The sequence below is a fragment of the Nannospalax galili genome, unplaced genomic scaffold (genome assembly GCF_000622305.1).
Source record: "Nannospalax galili isolate Female #2095 unplaced genomic scaffold, S.galili_v1.0 scaffold540, whole genome shotgun sequence".
In the NCBI taxonomy this organism is placed as follows: domain Eukaryota; kingdom Metazoa; phylum Chordata; class Mammalia; order Rodentia; family Spalacidae; genus Nannospalax; species Nannospalax galili.
In genome coordinates, this window is record NW_008348613.1 from 1,373,757 (window position 1) to 1,393,648 (window position 19,892).

Sequence of the window (19,892 nt, forward strand, 5' to 3'; positions counted from 1 at the left end):
CTCCATCTGTTGCAAAAAAGAACCTTCTTTGATGAGAGGTGAGAGCTATATTTATCTGTGGGTATAGGATAAGTATAAATAGTTAGAAATTGTAGTAGTTTAGGAAAATGGCAGTAGTAGGTTCTTTTTAGCATCTATGACCTCTCCAGTCACAAGTATTTGGCTAGGTTTACAGTACTAGGTATGAATTCTCTCCTATCAAGCAGGCCATAAGTCCAATCAGACAGCTATTGTTATCCTCAAGGTAAAAGTGCCACTATTATAGCATTGGAGATATCTTGCCTGGTCAGTCATTGCTATGGTTTGTATGCTTTATAGATAGGTAGGACCACTAATTCCTTTTTTCCTTTGGCAACTTGCATAGCACCTTCTGACACTGTGAGAGCTGGTCTTCATGGAAGAGGCTTCCAGGTACCTTGGAAGTAGATTCTTTCAAGTCATGTAGTGTATGATATTTTCTGCAATAGGGTCTTACCTCCAAATTCTAGGAGGCAACCAACAGGTATGGCAGTACTCTTCATTGTTTAGGGCATCTCTTGGACTTGGCTAACCAACAGCTTGAAGGGAGATTTACCATGTCTGGCACTGGGGCTTTGTTAGATAGGCTATGGCTATTGGGGAAAGCATTATCAGCCTGTGTTGTTCTCTCTCTCTCTCTCTCTCTCTCTCTCTCTCTCTCTCTCTCTCATCTTTAATAACCCACCAAGTCCAGTTTGTATTGTTCATGTACTCATGGTGTGTATTTTTAAGTAAGCTTATAACAAATAAAATAATGTGTTTCTCTATGGCTTTTCCAAACATTCTTAGTATTATTTATCCTCCTCCCTTCCTCTCCGACTATTACCCTCCCGACTCTCTCCCCAGTTAAAGTCTCACCTCATTTTTCCCATTCCCCCTGATAGCACCTATGTTCTAAGATTCTCTTCTTCTCTCCTCCCACATAATCCCCTTCTACTCTCTTGGCTTCTATGGTTACTTTAGGTTATACACTCACATCTAAAGGTTTGGAGCCTAGATCCACAAATTAGAAAGAAAATGCACAATTTATTTTTCTGGGTCTAAGTTACGTCACACAGTTTACTGTTTTCCACTTGTATTCATTTACCCGCAAATTTCAGGATTTCATTTTTCTGTACAGCTAATAGAATTCCATTGTGTACATGTACCACATTTTTCATTATCCATTCATTAGCTGAAGGAAATTTAGGTTGATTCTATTTCTTGGCTGTTGTGAAAAGAGCAGAAATAAACATGACTGAGCAGTATCTCTGTAGTAGGACACTTAAGCCTATGGATGTGTGCCAATGAGTGGTATAGCTGAGTCATATGGTAAATCTAGTTGGAGGTTTTGAGAATTTTCCACACTGATTTCCATAGTCACTACACCACTTTGCAACCCCATCAACAGTGAATGAGGCTTCCCTTTTCCCTGCATCCTCTCCACCATTTGTTGTCAGTTGTTTTTTGGTCTTAGCCATTCTGACTGGCATAAGATGAAATCTAAAAGCAGTGTTAATTTGCATTTCCTTAATTGCTAATTATGTCAAATACTTTTAAAGATATTCCTTAGATATTTTTATTTCTTCTTTTGAGAACTCTGAGTCTATAGCCCATGTTTTAATTGGCTCATTTATTTTCCTGATTCTTTGTTTTGTGAGTTCTTTGTATATTCTGGTTATTAGTCCTCTACTAGATGTATAGCTGGTGAAGATTCTCTCCCATTCTGTGGGCTTCCTCTTCACTCAATTTACTGTTTCCTTTGCTGTACAGAGCTTTTAGTAATGAAGTCCCATTAATAAATTGTTGGCCTTAATTCCTGAGCAAATGGAATCCTATTTAGAAAGTCCTTTCCTGCACCTGTATCTTATAGGGTATGTTTTATTCTAGTAGTTTCAGCATTTCAGGTTTCATATATAGGTATTTGATCCATTTGAAATTGATGTTTGCGCAGGGTGAGATATAGGTTTAATTTTATTCTTCTACATGTGGATATTCAATTTTCCCAGCACCATTTGTTAAAATGCTGTTTTTCTTCCAGTTTGTGTTTTTGGCATTTTTCTCAAATATCAGGTGTCTGTAATTGTGTATACTCCATTTGAGTCTTCTATTTTGCTCCATTGATCTACATGTCTGTTTTTGTACCAGCACTGTCCTGGTTTTATTACTAAATCTCCATAATACAGCTTGAAATGTGCTATGGCAATCCCTCTAACATTGTTCTTTTTGCTCAGGATTGCTTTGGCTATCTGGGTTTTTTTGTGTTTCCATACGAATTTTAAGATATTTTTCTTATTTCTTTGAAGAATGTCATGGGGATCTTGACTTTGAATTAAATCTATGGATTGATTTTTGTAGGAAGTTCATTTTCACAATATTAATTCTACCAATACATGAGGTTGGGAGGTCTTTCCATGTTTTGGTGTCTTCCTTGATCTCTTTCTTCAGAGATAGAAAGTTTTCATTGTAGAGGTCTTTCGCCTACATGGTTGGTTTATTTTTAGATATTTTATTTTTGAAGCTGTTGTGAATGGGAGCATTTCCATGATCTCTTTCTCCAACTGCTTCTTATAAGTACATAGAAAGACTACTGATATTTTGTAAGTTGATTTTGTATCCTGTCACTTTGCTGAAAGTGCTGCTCATTTCTAGAGGTTTTCTGGCAGAATATCTTGTGTATAATATTGTATCATCTGCAAACAGGGATATTTTCACTTCTTTTTGAAGCAAAATTTCAAGTTTATTTTATTTCCCAGAAGATGGTTTTTCTTTTGTCCTTATGAAGCCAGCTTTTTACATAGGCTTTGGTAGAGTTGTGAGGCAGCACCAGCAGGTCTCAATCATTGTGGGGATGTTACAGCTTTCTGGGCTTTGTGAGATCGATTCCTAACCACCTTACTATGAATGCCACAGCTTACACAGTAATGCAGCTTGACCTAGAGCTTGGAAAGCACATAAGCACCTAAGACACTAGCTTCAGAAATGTCCCTGACCTCTGCAGCCTCTACTATGTTCCTAATAGCAAACTTCTTAATGGCCTTGTCCTTAGGCACACATGGGGCGCAGTGAATGGGCTACACATAGCCACAGCCCTTTTGGGCACAACCGTTGTTTCTTCTTTTTTTCTTCATCTTGGAGCCAAGACCTGAAAGAGACTCGCTTTTTTCCTAAAAGTATCTCTTCAATTTCCTTCTCTTGCGTTATTGTTCTAACTAGGACTTCAAGGAGTGGGAATAATGGACAGCCCTGTCTCATTCCTAATTTTAATAAAATTGCTTTGAGTTTTTCTACATTTATGATAATGTTGGTTGTGGGATTTTCACGTATAGCCTTTATATGTTGAGGTAGTACAGCTAAGTTTACATGTAGTATCTTCCATTTGTTTTCTTAGTCCTCCCTGTTCTTTATTTCTTCCATCTTTTCATACTGCCTTTATACTATTTCATTCCATTGTGTCTACTGTCTTTTTCAGTTACATTTCTTCATGCTCTGTTTTTAATAGCTTCAGTAAGGATTGCAAGATACTTCCTTAAAGTATCCCAACCTACCTTGAATTAGGATCACATCAGTTCACATACCATGGTTTTTCTGGTATATTCCTATGATTCTTTGTGCTATTGTATATTTTATTTTTATATATATTTTGACTCCATAATGTATTGTTATTTTGTGATAATTGTTTATTCCCTAAATTTAAGAAAACAAAAAGTAATTATATTTACAGTCTTCCAGTTCTTTTTATTTGAATTTGTATATAGAATTATTCCCTTAAGCTTAAAGAACCTAGCCTAGAATTTCTTGGAATATGGATTTCCTGATGATGAATATCCTCAGCTTTGACTTTTGCAGAAAATATTTTAATTTCATGCCATATTCCAATGGACCAGAATTCTAAGTTGACAATTACTTTTCTTGTCTTCAACCAAAAGAGGATGTTCCATTGCTTTCTTGCTTCTGGTTTTAACAGGAACTGGCTGGCACTTTTACTGAGATGCTCCCATCTGTGGCATTCTTTTCATTGGTGTTTTGAAGGGTTCTGTCCTTAGGTTTCATATTCAGTGCTTTGATTGTGATATGCCCGGACATTCTTTTCTTTGGATTTTGAGATTCATTAATCTTCATGCATCTGGGGATCATGTTTTCAATCACATTCAAAACATTCTTTGCCAATGTTTCATTGGTAGTTTTCAACATCTCTCTTAGGTACTTTATTTAGATACATATCATATCACATTATATTGTCCTAAAGCCATTAAAATTCTCCATTTCATCAATCTTTCTTCCTTCACCATGTCAGGCCAAATAATTTCCATTGACACATATTCAAGTTAACTGATTATTTCTTTCTTGCTATCTAATCTTTGGTAAGTCCTTTTAGTTATATTTCTAATTCAAATAAGGTACCTTTCAGCTCAGTTTCCATTTAGCTTTTAGACTTTCTATTTCTCCTGAAATCTCATCTTTATCTATCCTTTTATGTATTTTTGGCATATTCTTAATTATTAAAGTCCTGTCTATGAATTCCATCAATGAGACATTTGTGGATCTACTTCTGTTAATTTCTTTTCTGCTGAGTGTTAGTCATATTCTCCCTCTTTCATGACTAGTAATTTCTGAATGAATACTGGGTATTATAAATGAGAAGCTTTAGGTATCCTGGATTTGTTATGTTCCTCTGAGCAGTAGGACTTTTGCTCTACCGGACAGCTAAATAATTAAAAGCTGCCTTTATTTCTCTTGACTCTTGGGTTGTTGACTTTATTACAGTAGTGTACTTAAGTTTTGTTTTTAGTTCAAGAACATAGTCACTAGTCCTTAAACCTGATGCTTATTCATCACATACCAATATCCTGGATTTTAATTTAAAAATCTGGCTTTTATAAACTACTCTAATTTGGGCTCCAAATGCTGTCTCTCAGGAAGTGGGTAGTTTCTGGATGTTTCCCTGTACTTTCAAGCTTTTAGCTATTACTTTCTACCAGGATTCATGGAAATCTTGCTTCATACTATACAGTCAGAACTCATGTAAGGATGGAAGGACAGATAGATAGTCTATCTATGACAGATAGTCATTTTATTCATTTGTTTTTTTTTCCCTTCAACTCAACCATAAGCTTCTTGAAAGCAGAAAACTTTATTATATCACAGTGCAGTGGTAAGTGGTTAATCATCATTGTTTGAGAAGAGGGCAGGTGCTGAGTTTTCTTATGGTATTATATGTCTACCTTTCATAATGCTAGAAGGGGCTGTGCAGGCTGCTAGAGGAGAAAAGGCATCAGAAGTTCTTATCCAGCTGTGAACCCTACAAACTACAATACCAACTCTCCAGGAAAGATGTGTCCACTAGTGTGATAGTGACATGACTGTTAATGGTTGCAGCCAACCACTCTCTGGTTGGATTTGAGGCCTGCTCTACAGGAGGGATTTCAAGTCTGGTACAGTGAACCCAGTAAAGAAATCCATTGCTGGGGAACTCTTAGGCCCTAGGGAGGAACCTATACCTGTTTGTTAAATTGACATGGTGTCAAACTTCCATCTAAACATCTATATCTATAACAATAGACAAAAACTACCCTCAGCCTTAATCAGAGAAGTTTTTCATTTACAATAAACAGCAGTGAACACAGACTCTTGGCTGCTCCAAGTGCTGAGAAAAAGGGACAGTTGAATGTAAACCCCTAAACAGGACATTTATACCACCCCCTCTAAGGCTCAGGAAATACCACAGAAGGGGTAGAAAGAGTGCAAGAGCAGAAGATAGGAAGAAAGGGGGTGAAATGCCATTGTCAGGACATGACACAGATGTTATAACCATTAGCTCATAGCCCCTGTGCTTGCTTGCCTCTGGGGCTCTATAATACTGGATCTGCCAACAGCCAGTCATGGATGGGGGAGGAGTTCATGAAGCCTGATCCCCTCCTGTTGAACTATTGGATACTGGAGAGGAGTTATTTTCAGATGTGTACCCACTACTGAACCCTGCAGGCTCCATTGGACAGTTCCTAGTCTGTGGTCCCCAAAATGGACCTAGTTAAACTCAGTGGGTCACAAAAGAAAAAAAAAAAAATCATGAACATAGGAAAAGACCTATAGGAAGGAAAGGAGATGTTAATAGGAGTGGAGGGGGCCAAGGACAGGAGGAGGGTGAGAGCAATCAGAATGTATTACATGCATGTGTGAAATTGTCAAAGAACAAATTAACAAAAAATTAATATTTACCTTTATTTTCAGATATACTTTCATGGAGGAAGCTCTGTTATATTTTTGAAGATATATTCAATTTTAAGGAGTAAATAGCAATATTTACTACTTTCTCTTTTGTAATATTTTTGTGTTCATAAATGAATTATGAAATGATAGCTTAAAACATTTTAATACTTTAATGAAGATCTGAAAATAATTTTAGCTGCAAACTTAGGCATATCATACATACACAGTTTCAACAAGAAGGGTCATAGATATCAAATTTCTTTTCTTATAAAAATCCTTTGCTTCCTAGAGACACAAATGAGCTGTTTTGTCTCCTTAATCTTCTAAAACTGTTGTCACTTTTGCCATTTCAATTTTTTTTCACAAATAATTTAAACTTTGAAACATGAAGAGGAAAAACTGGCAGAAGAGATTTGTGAGTGATCTCCTCTTGTGGTTTGCATAACTCCAGGTAGAAATCCTAAAAAAGTGACGACAGCTGAAGTCAGGTTCTTCCAGCTCCTGTGTAAGATGGAAGGAATGAAAAGCGGCACCATAGAGTCACAGCCTTGACTGGCCCTAATTCCATTTGACTTTCACCATGTGGGGAACCTCACGTTCCACTTGAGGGTCATGAGACTTTAAGTGGATTTAAATTGGTTTGCCAATAGTTCAGAAATTCTTCTGAGATTGGTCATTTGGGGAGAGAATATTGCTGACCATATGAAAAATTGACGAGGAAATACCTGTTGACTAGAATATTTTTCCAGGAAACTTTTGCTGTCTAATAGTCAAAGCTCAAATTTTACTCTGAAGCATGGTATGTAGGGCCAACTTACCTTTGTGCTTTGTGCTATAACTTGTCCCTAGCCTGCAGAGGGTGCAGACCTTTTCGTTGCCTTCAAATGACTCTAAGAAGAGCTCTCCTCCTCTAGCATCACACAGCCAACAGTGCATCTTTGGGAGAACAAAGCTCTCCTTTTGCCATCCCTGCTCGAGACAGGCACATCTAACATTTTGCAGAAAACCACCCCAGGGCTTTCCTCCACTTTTTAACGATTGCTTGACTCCTGTAATTTATTTGTAATCAAATCTATTCTGTGTAACTAAAGAACAGACTCTGACAAAGATTATGGCTTCAGTGTGAAAGCCAGAGAGAACTTTTCCCAGTTGTCGACATTTCAGAGTTGGATAATTTCTTACTCTCACTTTGTTTAGGTTTTCCAACCAAACTTTGGGAACTTCCTTGATTTCTTTGTTTCTTGATTTTTTAATTTTCCAAAAGGGCAGCCAATTTTAAAAGTCTTTGAAAAGGGATATGCATATATTTCAAAATATACCTTTTATAATTTAAAATTGACTGAATTGTAATGAAATGGATTGTCTTAATATCAGAGCCATAAAATTCAGTTAACCTCAAAGTCACTAAGTCCAATGCATAAAAAGAGTTAGCATAATCCTATATAAAAATTGTGTTTTATACCTCATTAGATTTCATTGATCTCAATCATGGGTATATATATACAGATTAGCTCAAACAGGATTTAGAACTTTAGGTGCTTCCAGGTTTATATGCCTTAGATTCTAGAATATCTTTATAATTACTTGCCTCCTGATAGATTAAAAAAATCATTGTTCATTGAAGAGATTAAATATTACTATACTTTTGAGGAGATTAGGTTCTCTTTGAGAGAGAAAAACTGGAGTGATTAAAAAAATGAAAGCTCATCACCCTGCCTGAAATATAATCCTGTGTGCCACGGAATAAAATGCAGAGAGCAGAACTTAATGAACAGGCCCGGAATTGTATTTTTTTGCATTCTATCATGTTGGAAAGAGGAATTACATTTATTATAACACCTACATCAACTTTTAGTGACTTGAGTCTAATTTTGAAGAAATCTCAGTTCACTTCCACATTAGGTATAGTTAAGTCAGAACTCAAGACCCCAGAAAGACCCAGTTGCTCTGAGGTGTGGCACAGCCTTGAAGCAGCTGCAGAAGTCTGTTTTCCTAGGTCACTGCACAGTGACAAGCTCTCCATTTGGTTTTGGCGTCTTCTGGACCGGGAACTGAGCAAGTAAGCTCTTTATATTTATTTGTTATATTTTTTTTAGTGTGTTGTCATCTTCTTAAGTCCAGATTACATCCTTGAATGTCTATACTTAAGATTAATAAATTTTCTTGTATCTATGTTAAACCCAGATCTGTGCTACTTTTCAAAAACTCCAGTGAGCATTCTTGGGTTCAAAGTATTTTTTTAAGAGAAAAAGAAAAGATTGTCCAGTTGGGAACCTCAGTATCACACCTTGTTTGATTCTTATAGGTCCTTTGAAGACTTTATTCATTCCTTTCTTATCATCTTTCTTCTAGTATAGGAACTAAATAAGCAAATCCTCAACCTCAGTAGGTTCCAGAAGAAAATAAACATTCTGAACCATGGAAATATGTATAAAAGACTGCCTGTAATTTGCCAAAATACATTTTTCTTCTTGTCCATAGTAGTAGAACTTGTGGTTTTTGTCTGGGAACAGGGCTACTTACAACAAAACCCCCCTTCCCAGCTTGGTTTGCATCTAAATGTAAATGTATTTGGAAACTTCCTTCAAAGAAGTTGGTATAGGGAGTGGAAATAAAACTTGGCAGCAGAGCACTTCTCTCAAATGCACAAAGCCTGGGTTCAATCCCCAGCACTACCAAAAAAAGTGTATGGATCTAATTTTTTATACATGTATTTAGTGAACTATGAACATGTCTATCCCTCACTTCCTTACCTCCAGTTATTCCGGATCTTCCTTCCAGCTTTGTGTCCTCTTCTTTTTTTAATAAACCATTAAGTCCAATTAACTCTGCCCATATGTACATGGGTGTAGGGCCATCCATTGGAATATGAGAAACCTACCAGTGGCCACACCCACAAAGAAGAATGATTCTCCTTCCCCCCGCAGCTGTTAACTGCCAGGAACTCAATTGAGATGGGGTCTTGAGAATGCCTCCCTTATCTATGTGGAATTCTGTCTGCTTTTACCTTGTACAGGTTTTATGCAGATAGCCACAGATGGTGTGAGTTTATGAGGAAGATAGCCATATCATGTCTAGAAGACAGCATTTTACAGTACTCCTCCTGATCCTCCAGTTCTTACACTCTGTCTCCTCTTCTTAATGTTCCCTGAGCCTTGGTGAGTATGGCAAGGTTTGGGATTGATAAAGACATAATACTTAGGCCTGAGCACTCACAGTCACTCATTTTTAGCACTTTGACCAGGTATGAGTCTCTTCATTGATTGCTGCCTACTGCAGAAAATAACTTACTCTGGCTAAGGTTGAGAGCACCATTAATCCATAAGCATAAATATAAACACTTTGGTAACACGATCATTTATCAAAATAACAATTGTAGGTTCTACCCTAGGGCCTATGACCTCCTCAATCACTGGCTTTGGACCAGGTTTACAGTACTAGGCATGACATGAATGAATGTCATCCCATGGAGTAGGCTTCAAATCTATTCTGAAAGCAGTTGGTTACCCTATAACAACTATACCACTGTTGTATCAGTGGGTACATCTTGGCTAACAGGTCAGTATTGCAACATGGCTGGGTCCTGCACTGGGCAATTCATCAATGTCTTTTCTCCCCCAGCAACCTAGACAGTACTCTCTGGCATTATGAAAGCTAGCTAGCAGGAAAGATGTTACTGGTTGGTTTGAGACCAATTTCTCTATGGCCCACATCCAAAATGGTGTTTTCAGCAATAGGCTCTTAGTTATAGAGGGAAACCCAAGAGCAATCACCATTGTTTTGGGTGCTTCTGGGAATTTCTGACTCATAGGGAAGTATTCCATTCATAGCACAGAAATTTTTATTTGACAGCCTGATATCTGGGAGCAGCATTTGTCACTCATACAGGGACCCTTCACTTGAACTCCTTTTTATTTTAAAATTGTATTTCAAAATTACCTTACTAACTAGTGAGTTTCATAAAATTTCTTCATATATTCTTAGTTTTAGTTAATCCACCCCCATCTCATCTTCTTCCCAACCCCTGCCCCATCTCTGCTTAACCCTTTTTCTTTCAAAGTCAATTAAATTTTATTTCAACCAAGAATATAAAATAAATGCAATGTAATTTATCTTAGTTTTAACAGTCATTTTAAGAAGGATGGTAGAACAACTCCAAAGCAAAAACACTCAGCTCTGAAGAGGCAGTTCACCCTGCTGCCTAGATTGTGTGTTGCTGAGGGCAGTCAGCTTGGAGCACACAGGTCACTGCAAAGTGGGGAAATCCATAGCAATATCTATACTTATACTAAGAGGGGTGTGTGCAGAAAATGACTGAAAAAGAGACAGAGGCAGGTACATTTCACAAATAGGAATTATCAGAAGTACAAACCAGGTAGTTTAGAAAGGCTATACTATATAACATATAGAAATAATTTTGATTGTTGTTAAAAAGGACCTCTTCAGTCCAGATTTTGTGTAACACTTTTCGTGTCTACCCAGACAAATCCTTAAAAAAATTGAATAGTATTAATTTCCTCAATATTTAGGATATAACAGTGCATCAGGCATTTTTTCGTATAATACATGCCTGCCACTATCTCGCAGTGACAGAATAGATGAGTGAGTATGGTTTTAGATACGACACATTTTTTTTTTTTAAGTTCTAAAACAATGGCCTTCATTTTATGATAGTTGTGACTATTCTTGGGGATTACGGGCACCTAAACTGCTATGTTTTGTATATAACATTACTTGTCCTTGACTCCTTCAAGCCTCTGTCAAGCCCAATGGCCACTTTACTACTTTTCTCCATCACTTAGGGAGGTGCCACCATGGAGTTAAGGCTGCAGCTCTGCAGAACTCTTCCTTCACTGTACAGGTGCTCCTACATATTTACTCCAAAGCAAACCAAGCTGCAAATTGTATTCTCTAACTCCTCTTTATTTTCCCTTTAGCAAAGAAATCTGCTTAATCTTTTTAAAAAACATTTTATTGATTCTTCAAGAATTTCACATAATGCATTTGGATCATATTCACATCCCTTCCCCTATCCCCATCTCCACCCTAGTACATACCCTGGGCTTAACCCTTAAACCCAGTATCAATCTTATTATTTTTATTTCTATGTGCAGTGCACGTGGGAGTGCATGTTTGTGTGTGTGCAAATGGGTGTGCATGCATCAAGTGTGTAGAGGCCAGTGGTCAATGTTAAGTTTCTTCCTCCATTGCTCTTCACCTTCTTTTTTGAGACAGGGTTACTGAGTCTGGAGTCAACCAGTTGGATAAAGTGGCTGGTTAGCAAGCTTCAGAGATCTGCCTGTCTCCGCCCTCCCATCACTACAGCTACAGACAAGCACCATCATGGGTGGCTTTTACATGGATGCTGGGAATCCAAACTCAGGTCCTCTCACTTGCACAGCAGACACTGCTGACTGAGCCATTTCCTTATCCCCTATACTTCACTATCTTACAGCTTAGAAGCAAATGTGATGGCAGAAGCAGATGCAGCCAAAGAAGAGCCTTGATGCTGCACCCGTTTCTCAGGGGCTCCTGTCTTTTGGCTGCTGACTTTTAGAATTCTATATAAAGAAAAATCAGCTTTTATGTTTTTTCAACCACCGTTTTGTAGATGTCTGTTATTTGTAATCAGATCTAACCCAAACAAGTATATTTGGTATTTATCAACTGTTATGTTTTAGCTGTAAATTATTGCCCAAAGGCCTTATGCTCAAGGTTTGGTTGCCAGCTGATAAGCTTTCGGGAAGGTAATTGCATCTTGAGGGTTCTGACCTCATCAGTGGATTAATCCATTGGTGGGTTCATAATGTTATAGGGAGGTTGTAGAGACTAGGACCTAGGTTGACTTAAAGGAAGTATGTTACTGAAAGCACACAATAGGAGTTTGTCCTTGGGGTCTCTTTTCTCTGTTTCTCTCTGTCTCCCTGTCTCTATCTCCCTCTGTCTCTCTATGTCTCTCCCCGTCATGATGTTCAGCCTTGCCTCAAGCACACAGAGATTGGGCCAATCATTGAAATCTCTGAAACAGGGAGCCAAAATAAGCCTTTGCTGCTTTGTTTTTGTAGGAGTTCTGAAAGCTTATTTTCAGGGTATTTTTTCATAACAGGAAACACGTGACCTGTTGTGATTACTGTAAACATTTTTCCCAAAGGTATTCATTGTAACAACTATATATGCCAATTGCTACATGTGAGGGAAAAGGCAAAGGAATATTTAAAATGTTGACCCTTTTTATTTTTATGCATCAAAAAGAGAATTGTGTGTCCTGTATACCAAATATATTTATATATGAATTTTTGTATTTAAAATCATCTTGACAAATAACCAATTCTAATATTTTTTTCAGGTATCATTGTTGAAGATGATCATCACACTGATGCAAATGATCATTATGAAAACTAAGAGCACCTCACTCCAACTTTGTGGCCCAACTTTTCTGTGCCTGTAATACAATTATTTTTTAACTTAAAAATATACAGATGAAGATATAAATAGGGTGAAGTAGGTGGAAGATTCTTGAACAAGTCATGCCAATGAAGGTGTTCCCACCTATAGGGGGATTTTTTATCCAAATTGTGTCTAGTTAAAATTAATGGACTAAGATAATAAGCAAGAGTCTAAAGTATCAATTAAGTGTATTACTGATACAGAGAACAAGTGTAGTGATGAGCCAAAAGTTATCAGAAGGAGAGCAAACCTTGGTGAGGCTTGGAAGGAACATGTAGGGGCTATAGAATGTGTTTACCTAGCTTTTCTAACTACTGAAGACCTTATCATCCCTCCTCCTCTTTCTTATTTTTCCCATTTTTAAAAATCATTTGACAGTTTCATACATGTGCAGATCAGATTTAGTCATTTTCACCCTCCATTTCCTTCTCCCACCCCTTCTTCTTCCCGGCAAGTCTCCTCCTACTTTCACGTCTTCTTTATGTGTGACTCCATGAGTGCAATGGCTATGTCAGGTCCAGAAGATGCCCTCAGCTTGCCTGGCCTTCACAACAGTAGCACACGTTGGACTCCAGAAGATGTTTTTAGCTGCACATCTCTCATTCAGCTCTTCTTCTGTGACATTCCCTGAGCTTTTGACCTCCTCCTCTCTTGCAAATCAAAACCTTAATGCTTTTCCCAGTTGGCAAACCCATATGAGTGAAATAGAATAAATGGCCTCCCAATAAGTCAAAATTCTTAATGCCACATGCCTAGTCCTTTGTGATTTGGTCCCTGATGGTTTCTCTTCTGTTTTCCCTCTGGAAAACACCACACAGGCCACATTGCCCTCTGAATCCAGCTTCTCCCCACCTTGGATCTTTGTGAGTATTGTTCCTTCAGCCTGGGACACTCTGTCTTCCTTTTCTCTGGGTACATCCTTCAAGGCACAGATCAAACATCTTGTCAACAAATGCCTCCTTCATTTTCCTTGCTTGCATCATTCCTAGGCAGAGTACAACATTCCTCTCTCTGAATGCCCCCAGCATCTGGTCTGTATCTACATTACAGCACTTATCACATTTTGCTGTGATAATGCTTGTGCTTTCACTTTCTCTCCCACTCACTACAGTGTGGAAATCTTAGAAGCTAAGGCAGCCTCACTCCAGTGCCCACAACATTTTCTGGATTTACTTCTGTGCGCCCCATTGCTGCAGAGCTTGCTATAGGACCTCCTAGCAGAAACACTACAGCAACCATGTCCCTGGCTATCATATTCCATAAATGATCTGATTCTAGACAGAATACAGTTGAGAAACACATGGGGGATCTGGAAATGTTTTTTTGGAAATAATGACTCTTATTAGGTAAAATACAAGCCAAGGGCCACTAGGATGGGATATATACTAGATCCCTACCTTGTATATTTTGCTTTCAATGCAGAAGCATACAGGGGAAAATAGTTTGTGCCTGTGTGTATTTCATGTATTTTCTACTATCTCCAAAATGTAACTCATTTGTATATCCCAGTTCCTTCAACTTCAACAGGTTCTTTCTTTCTCTCTCTCTCTCTTTTTCTTTCTTTCTTTCTTTCTTTCTTTCTTTCTTTCTTTCTTTCTTTCTTTCTTTCTTTCTTTCTTTCTTTCTTTCCTTCCTTCTCTTTTTTACCACAGGGTCTCTTCCAAGTGCTAGGATTAAAAGCATGTGCCACCACACATCCAGCTTTTCAACAGGCATTTTTGCTTTTCTCATTCAAATTAATTAGCTCAAACTTTGCTTTCCTATATCTCTCAAAGAATTTTTGGGTGCTGGCATTTTTCGCAGTTATATATTATTTGAATTTATGATCTGAAACTCACCTTCTTTTCCACTTCAGTCTTGTTAAGGCATGGAGTCTTCCATGCCCCTAGTGAATTGGGTTTTACTGGCTTGAGGGTCATAGCATGGAAAATAACCTCTATTAGTATCAGACATCACTTCTACTTAGCATTGGACATCACTGTTCTGAAACCAACATCCTTTCCCTGTCAAGGAAGTTCCTGACTAGCCAGAATTCTGAAGACCGGTGCCTGCCACTTCTCTGGTTTCCATCTCTTTCACTAAGATGTTTCAATTTCCATCTCCAACTAGCAGCTCAATTTTCTAATAGATTTTTTATACTTTGTTCAGAGAAACTTCAATTTCCTTACACTCATATCATCTCCAATATGTTTTCAATATCCACATTCACCTAAACTACCAGAGAATTAGGAGAAGCAATGGTTGATTATCTCTAGTCTTCATCAGCAGAAAAAAAAATCAACAAAAGCTTTGAAACTCTGGTTTCTATTCTAACATAATTAAAGGCTTAGGCAGGACTCTTCTACTGGCACTCAGAAAGAAAGACGATTTTCTCCCAATATACAAATAAGCCTCCAGAGGTCATGAATCACACACACACATACACACACACACACACACACACACACACACACACAGTAGTCACTTCAATATTTGGTTAAAGTTTTGTATGCATCATTTCTGGATCTCTGGTGAAATGATTTATAATCTGCATTTTACTCACATTTTAAAAATATTTTATTTTTATTATTTTTATTTTATTGTATGTGTATGAGTATATTACCTTCCTATATGTAAGTGCACCTGTGTCGTGCAATGGCCCCAGAGGTCAGAACAGGGTGTCAGATCTCCTAGAAGTGGAGTTTTGGACAGTTTTTAGCCACCATGTGGGTGCTGGGAACCAAACCCAGGTCTTCTGCAAGAGCAGTCAGTGAGTGCTCTTAACCACTGAACCATCTCTCCACTCTCCCCTTTTAAATATTTTACTTATTCACATTTAACAGAATCTCATTCTAGAGGGATAATTTCCTTAGCCAGCAATCAGGGATTGAAATTTTCCTTTGTCTTTTCAGGAAATGTAAAGACATCAAACCCTTTGTGAGTGTATACAAGATACATCTATTTGTGTGGGCTTTTCAGCAACCTAGAGAATACTGTGAACATTCCCAAAGGCTTAGACCCAGAGCAGCCTAGAATTTAGTACAAAGGCATCATTGTGCCCTGCTATTTTGTGTGAAAATAGTAGACTTGTCTAAGCACTGAGGTGCTGTATGACAAGCCTCCCACATTTGGCTGCATCTCTTAGAGAGACAGATGAGCATTATCTGACTTGTGTTGCCATTGTCATTGCCTGTACAGTGCAATGCAGGTACGATTAAAGAGAAAAACAAATGCTTTTATGGAGCTTAGTGTCTTAATAATGCAGTTGATTTAACTGGAGTTACTAGCAAGTATATAGGCAGGCTAACACAGAAAGCTAATGAAGACAAGTCTGAAATCTCCTTTTGATGAGCTGTCTATTCAGCTCAGAACATCAGCTATTTATATGACACATGCAAGTCAGCATTTATTAAGAAGATCAATTAAGTGCATATGTATATACATACAAATCTCATCATTATCAATTAGAATAAGGCAGTGAGAAAATAAATTAGGATAGGGTAAAAAGCATATTCTTCTAGGCTCAATATACATATCAGAAATGCTCTATCAATCTTAAAGTTAACGAGGTACACCAGAATAGAGGGTGAAGAGAAAGTAGAGGACATAGGCAAATAGTCACCTGACTACTGTTCCACGTTTATGTATCACGGTGGAATTTAAAACGTAACCACTATAATGGGATTATTCATCTAATTCATCCTCTATCCAATTCACAGTTGAGGATACTTGGATTTTATTTTAGACTGCTTCTGGTATTGTGACAAAAAAAGCATGAGATAATTGTGAGAACAATTTTAATTTGGCTCTTGCTTTCCAAGGTTTCAGTCTGTGGTCTGGTGGGCTGGTCCCATTCAGGCTGCTGGAAAGGAAGCACATCATGGCAGGACTATGTGGCAGGAGAAGCTGCTTGGCTCATGGTTGCTAGAATGAGCAGAGATGAAAAGGGGCTGGCTACATATCTCTTCAGGCCATGCACCCAATACCATGCTTCCTTGCACTAGGTTTCACATTCTACAGGTCCATCCGCCTCTCAGTTGTGTCATGATCTGGGAGTCAAGCCCTTAACACATGAGCCTTTCAAAGCATTGAGATCTGAACCATAGCAGGTTTGCGGATGTGCCCTAAAGAACAAAGTACACAGCTACTAAGGGCTAGAATATGAACTCAGATGCAAATGCCTCTCCAGAATTTCTTTCATGTGCATTTGTTGCTTCCCTATACATGGCTTACCATAAACATGGCTCAGAGGATACTTGTTTTCATCTCAGCCAGTGACAGAATGTATAGAAAGTTCAATGCAGAATCCAACCTCTGGGGAAACGTCTTCTTGTGTCTTTTTTTCCTTTTTCAGGGTTGTGTGTAGGACTGTCTCCAACAGATGCCATCTTCCCAAGCTCAGTTGTGCCCACTTGCCTAGGATTGTCAGAGTTGAGCTTGTTAACTGTTATCCCTACAAGAAGAGAGGGGGCAGGAAGAGTCCAATCATGCATCCCAACCAACCAGTCAGCCCTAGCTGCATGTGGCCTGGGAGAAGGGCTAAGGGTATATAGGCTGGGGAAGCCTAGGGGAGGGTCTCACCATTATATGTAGCTGTGGGGAAGTCACCATTCGTGCATGGATGAAGACTTTCCAGTGTGCCTTAATGGGGGAGCACCTACACTCCTGTAAGTAAACTCTCACCCATTGCTCTGTAAGTAAGCCCAATAAACTCAATGATTTTCCAGACTGCAGTTTGGTGAGCTCATACATCAGTTTGTTGTTAGAATCAAGGGAGGAGAGGGTGGACATTGTTTACACCTCCCCACAGAAGGACTTTTAGTTACAAGGGTTTAAAAATTGCAGGCTCTGGATGATCTTGAATGAAGAACATTTTGGTTTTAAGGAAGGTAAGTATTTGTTGATTCAGAGCTGAGTTAGAATCCCTCTAGGAGAATTCATATTTCAAATATGAGTCTCTGTTAGAAAACAGTCATTTCCTCAGTTTTTAGCTTCCAAAGGAAGTAAAAACATACTTTTGACAAGAGGCACAGCCTTTATTAAGCCCAGGTTTTCTGCCTTGTGAATAACCCAGAAAGAAATTATCCCCTTTTGCACTTGAATCTAGAACACTTGATCTATATGTGGATGAAGTGGGAGGAGAAAAAGAATTCAGCTGTCTTCCTAAATTTGATCTTTTAAAATGAAATTGTTGCTAAAGCAGCAACTTCACAGATAATGTTCTTTGAACTTTGCATATATTCAGGATGAGGAGTACCTTTCTTTTACTGCACATTCCAGTTATTTTTAAAATGTAGTTCTGAGGGGAGGAAGGGAGAATAGTCTTCTGAAATCCAAGCTCAATGTGGCAAGAAATTTGTCTACATTTTTCACTTCTGAGCATATTTATTTTAAGATCAGTTAAATGTGGCATATTGGGACTTCCTGTTGATTTTCTTTAACTTTGAGACTAATAGCCTCATAGCAGCAATGTGCTGGGGAGAAGCAGAGGCAGTGATGGAGAAAGAGGCTCCACTCTTGCAGTGTTGAGGCAAGGAATTAGAGCAAAGAGGAGATGCTGTCTTAACCCTACATCGCAGGAACAGATTAAAACTCAATCCCTTTTCCTCATCCACTAACTATACTGGCACCAGAGGGGAACGGAATGGAAAAGGCAGATATTTTTCTGGTCTTGTGTTAGGAACTGAGAAGTTACTTGAGTCTAGTAGTAAAGAGTTCTCCTTAGCCATCTTCTAGAATTTGAATATATTCATGGTCAACTTCCACATTTTCCCAATTTTTGTTTGCCCAGCAGGATTACAAGAACATAATGTTTGCATTTTGCTTTTTGGTGGTGGTGGTGGATATTTTTTTTTTAGAGAGGATCTCCCTGTAAGCCCCAGCTAATCTGCAAATTGTTGTGTAGACCAGGCTGGCTGCAATTGCACAGAAATCCTCCTGCCTCTGCCTTTTGAGTGCTAGAATTAAGGGTATGCACCATCAAGCCCAGTAAAATGTTTTCAGTCTTTAAAATTTATTCAACATTTATCTCCAAGTAGGTATTTGGTTTTTAAAATTTATTTATTTATTTTTAAATTTATTTATTTTTTAAAATTATTTTATGTGTATGCATGTATTGCCTGCATGTAGGTAAGTGCACCCATGTTGTACAATACTCACAGAGGTCAGAAGAGGCTGTTAGATCCCCTGGGATTGGAGTTACAGACAGTTGTTAGCTGCCATGTAGATGCTGGGATTCAAACCTGGGTCCTTCTGCAAGAACAATCAGTGTTCTTAACCGCTGAGCCATCTCTCCAGCCCCCCAAGTAGGTATTTGAACCCAGCATGCTTTTCATCTAGGGAAGTGATAATTGTCTGGATTACAGAGGTAAAATACCTGGTATATGATAATGTTGCAGCTTTTTTTTTTTTTGTCCTTTTTTGAGACAGGGGCTCCCTGTAGCCCCAGCTGTCCTGGAACTCACTATGTAGACCAGGCTGGCCTTGAACTCACTGATATCCACCTGCCTCTGCCTCCCAAGTGCTGGGATTAAAGGCGTGCACCACCATGCCCAGCTGCAGCTTCTTTTTTAAAAAATGATTTTTATTGGCAGGGTGTGGTGGTGCACACCTTTAATTCCAGCATTCAGGAGACAGAGGCAGGCTGATCTTTGTGAGTTCAAGGCCAGCTTGGTGTACATAGTGAGTTCCAGGCCATTTGAGGCTACAGGGAGACCCTGTCTCAAAAAGATTTAAAAAAAAAAAAAGATTTTTATTTGAGAATTTCATGAGTGTTGTCTTTGCATTATTTCCATCCCTCCCAGTTCCCCACCAACTCCTCCCATGTCTCCCCACTCCCTCTCAATTTCTTACCCTTTTCTTTGATTATTTGATTATTACTACATATATATGTATCTCTATATACATATATAAACACACTGAGGCTGTTTAGTGGTGCTCATGTGTATCTGTGTTTAGAGCTGTCCATTTGGAATTTAGATCACTTTTCAGGGAGGTAGTCCCTAGAGAAAACTGGTTCTCCCTCCCTCAGCATCCATTGATTGCCTGTAGCTCTTCATCTTGTGTTGGAACCCTATGACATTCCCCCCATCCACCCAGCATATTGACTGGTTTTGTCATTATGGAGAATGCATCTTCTTCTCCCTTTCCTATTAGTAAAAGCAGTGCTAGATGGCACCAACAAAGCAATGAACACACGTATATTACTAAGGAGAGTAGAGGTTAAGTTTTTGACATGACTTGGGTATCATACATACATA

General features: G+C 38.4%; 1 pseudogene; it reads right to left on the bottom strand.

The window, feature by feature from the left end:
- Positions 1 to 2,790: 2,790 nt before the first annotated feature.
- LOC108491432 lies at positions 2,791 to 3,128 on the bottom strand (annotated as a pseudogene).
- Between the last annotated feature and the right edge of the window lie 16,764 nt (positions 3,129 to 19,892).